Below are 3,841 nucleotides of genomic sequence, written 5' to 3' on the forward strand. Positions count from 1 at the left end.
TTCTTCTGGAATGCCTTCCCCTGTCTGCATCGCTCCTATCCATTTGTAGGTGGTCGTTAGGTAACCAGGTTACCACCCTTGGCCTACAACATACATTCCAGACATTCTTCTCCCTTTTAACTTTGCTGACAGTGGATTTTTGGCTTCGGAGACAGTGGACATCTCCAGGTACACAGACACCGCGGGCTATCAGCCAGTTCCTAGAGTGTTTCTATGCTCAGAAAGTCCCCTCAAGTCCAGAGGTGGCTTTGCCATATTTGACGCCTAACTGTGCCGTCCACCTGGGTTTCGCGTAGGTGTTCTGCACGAGGGAGGCTCACACCTGATTTTCTGGCAAGCAGCCTTGAGGAGAGCCTTCCTCTCACCTGTTCTGTGCTACTGACCACCTCTTGGATTCTTGCAGTGGCAGGCATGGCTTCGGTCACTGTCATCTCATGAGACAGTTGGCTAGGACACCTCCGCTTCCCTTCCAAAGCCTGGTAGTAGCGATGATGCCAACACTGCCCATTTCTCCTGTGCCTTCTGGGCAGCAGCTCCACACGTTCACACCCACCCCCGTGGCTGATCCCACGACAAGGCAGCGTGGGCACTATAGTCACCCCATCTCACAAGTGAGAAGACGGGCTACTGCAGTCACCCCGTCTCACAGGTACGACCCCTTGTTTATTCTTCCAGTTGAACTTTAGCATCAGTTTCTCAAGCTCCCTGTAGTACTCGGGGTTCTCCAGAGGCGCAGACGAATAGGACGTACACCGACAGGGAGGTTTGTTATGCGGGGTCGGCTCACGTGGTCACGGAGGCCGAGAAGTCCCACGAGCTGCCGTCCGCAGGCTGGGGACCCAGGGAGCAGGTGGTGTGATTCATCCCAAGTCCGAGGGCCTGAGAACCTGGGGAGCCGATGGCATCACTCCCATCCGAGGACAGGCGATGAGACGAGACCAGCTCAATGGTGAGGCGGGTGCAAAAGGGCAAATCCCTCCTTCCTCCACCTTCTGTTCTATTCAGACCCTCAGCGGATGGATGAGGCCCACCTGCACTGGGGGGTCACCTGTACTGGGGGGGTCACCTGCACTGGGGGGGTCACCTGTACTGGGGGGTCACCTGTACTGGGGGGGTCACCTGCACTGGGGGGGTCACCTGTACTGGGGGGGTCACCTGTACTGGGGGGGTCACCTGCACTGGGGAGGGTCACCTGTGTTACAGGTCCACCTGTCCGAGTGCTGATCTCATCCAGTAACACCCTCACACACACCCAGAAACAGTGCTTAATCTGGGCACCTGTGGCCATCGGGTCAACACAAAATTCCCTATGAGCCCCCTGCACTGACCATTTTGGGCCCGTCCGTTTGTGGGGAGCACTTCATGAGTCCCCTCCCAGAGAAGACTCCTCACATGGCACTGCTGTCCACACAGGCAAATATTCCTTTACAACCCAGCTGTATGCTCCCAAAGCTGGAAAAGGGATCTCTTCTCCTGTGTCCAGCCCCAGATCAAGAGCTCTGTCCCTCTGGAAGAGAGAGAACAGATGTTGGGGCCAACTAGCTCTCTCTGCCACGAGGGGTACTTTGTTTTATTGTTTGCTGTTTCAGGGGTGGACCGTCCCTTTGCATCTTACAACCTGTAACAGTCTTACTTCTGCTTAGTTACAGCACTCTTCCAGGTTCTTCTCGTGCATTTTCTCAGGATATAACCAAATTCTATTCATAATGACGGTATAACCTCTTCCTTCCTCCCACTAAAACATTAGCCCTTACTAACGTTTTAAGGACTAACTGACCATTTTAATGGGATGCCACTAACACTTTACCACATATATGATGTTGGTCTAAATGCCCGCAAATGGACATCTGGGTAAACAGATTGTACCATATCCACATCACAGAATACCAAAAGGCCGTTGAAAACTACACTCTAGAAAAACATTTAAGGATACAGCAAAATGCTCATAGTTTGCTGTTAGGTAAAAAAAAATACAGTATTTGTACTTCCACCCAGATTTTTTAAAGAAGTATGGGTATGCGTAGAAAAAGGCTGCCGAGATGTGCCCCTGCGCAGACCTCTCCGGATGGTTGGCCTGTGGTTCCTTTCCCCGTACTCTATTTTGTGCCCCCAGCGCACTGGACGACGTGCCGTTGGCCCCTCTGTAAACACCCCGCTGTGCCTTTGCCCGTGGTCCTCAGTCTCTGTTCTCTGTTATTCAGTAACACTCAGCCGGCTGAGGGCAGGCCCGCCCTAAACTCTTGGGGACGCTCCAGCCCTCCAGAGCCTGAGCCCAGCAGACAGGATTCTAGGGAGCTCCCAGGCCGGCACTGCCCTCCCCCCCACTGGCACCTCACTGTCCTTCCATCCTCAGCCCCACGTCACCTCCCTGCCCACGCTCTCTCAGTCCCAACACCCGTTATCGGAAAGTACAATGTTTTTGTGTGTTGGTTGACCTGTTCATATTCTCTCCCCGGGAGAACGTACGCTCCATGGGGGTAAGAACCAGGTTCTGTTTTTTCTTTCCTGTGTCCCTAGGGTTGGAAACTAGCCTGATGATCATTTATGAAGTGAACAAATGTCTGAACCTTTCCACTCAGCTCTGTAAGGGTCACCTGGGACGTTTTCACTGGGCAGCTCCTGATGGAATTTCCAGCTTCTTTCACAGTCAGTCAATGGTAGGGATCAGTGGGGCACCTGCTCCATGCCAGCCACTTAGAGAGCATCCCAGGGAGACAGATGCTGGATGCCATCCTGGCTTACGAAGCTCAGCCGGGGTGGACAGGTGAATAAGACAGGCAGGCATCCTAAGTGTCTGAATCTCTAACCCTATGTTGGATATCAACAGAAGGAGTGTTGGTGCTGCCCTCAAGCTGAGCCCACCCACCCCTGCGGCTCTGGTGCCAGATGCCCGCAATACTGTTGCAGCTTCCCGGAGCATCTCAGACACAGACTTCCGGCTCACAGCATTCCCAGCACACCTGCCCTGCCCTGGGAGGTCACAGCTGTTCTTTCCCTGTAAGAGGACTGCCTCCCGGGCCACTCCTTGTCGTCTGCTGTGGCTTCTGTGAAGAGTTCCCATCCCTACTTCAGTGATGGTGCCTCAGCCACACCACATCTTCCACCCACAGGAGTGGATGGGACATAGGTCACATCCAGGGGTTTCTGCCAGGAGCGTGGGCAGGCCAGAGTCTTGCCCCGCCCCTGCGCCTCTCCCGCAGCACCGCCCTAGGAAGAGAAGATGCCGCCAAGCTGCGGGCTGGAGCAGGCTGGAACCACCCAGCTGAACGGGTGTCTGCGCCCTGCAGGAGGCCTTGGCCACTCACCTGACCGGCTGGAGCCGCTCCAAAGGCCACAGGGCGGAGGAGCACACCAGCCTCCCCCGACTTGGCGCGCCCCAGCCCGCTGCGCTCCAGGCGCGGGAAGACGTGCACCGAGGCTCCTGCCGGAGGGAGCCCCGCGGTGTCCGCGCCCGGAGGGGAGCTTCTTGCAGTCAGGGGCCGCCCTGCCTGGTGCTGCATTGCCTTCCACGCCTGGGGGGATTTAACTCAGGCTGAACAGACGAATGAGTTTCCAAAGAGCCGGAGGTCCAGAGCGCCCCAGTAGAAAAGCGAGAGCCCGGACTTGTAGGCGCAGGGCCCCCCAGTGACGATGGGTGGGATCGCAGGGAAGGAGCTGCCAGCCTCCACCTCGTCCCATCTACCGGGAGTCGGGGGGCTTCAACACAGCGGCAGTCCTACCGCCGCGTTTGGAAAGCCGAGGCCTTAATGCGTTTGAAAAACTTGGCAGGCAGGTGGCACACTATCAGGTCCTCATCAAAGGATTTCAGGGACCTCAGTGCTCTAGACAAACCCTCTCCTCC

The 3,841-nt window shown here is 55.9% G+C and overlaps 1 pseudogene; it reads right to left on the minus strand.

Moving 5' to 3' along the window:
• Positions 1-316: 316 nt before the first annotated feature.
• Positions 317-3,500, minus strand: LOC149750376 (uncharacterized; annotated as a pseudogene).
• Between the last annotated feature and the right edge of the window lie 341 nt (positions 3,501-3,841).

Source organism: Delphinapterus leucas, chromosome 2 (assembly GCF_059928025.1).
Source record: "Delphinapterus leucas isolate spDelLeu-1000000601 "Yukka" chromosome 2, BTC_Dleu_Yukka2, whole genome shotgun sequence".
Taxonomy (NCBI): Eukaryota; Metazoa; Chordata; class Mammalia; order Artiodactyla; family Monodontidae; genus Delphinapterus; species Delphinapterus leucas.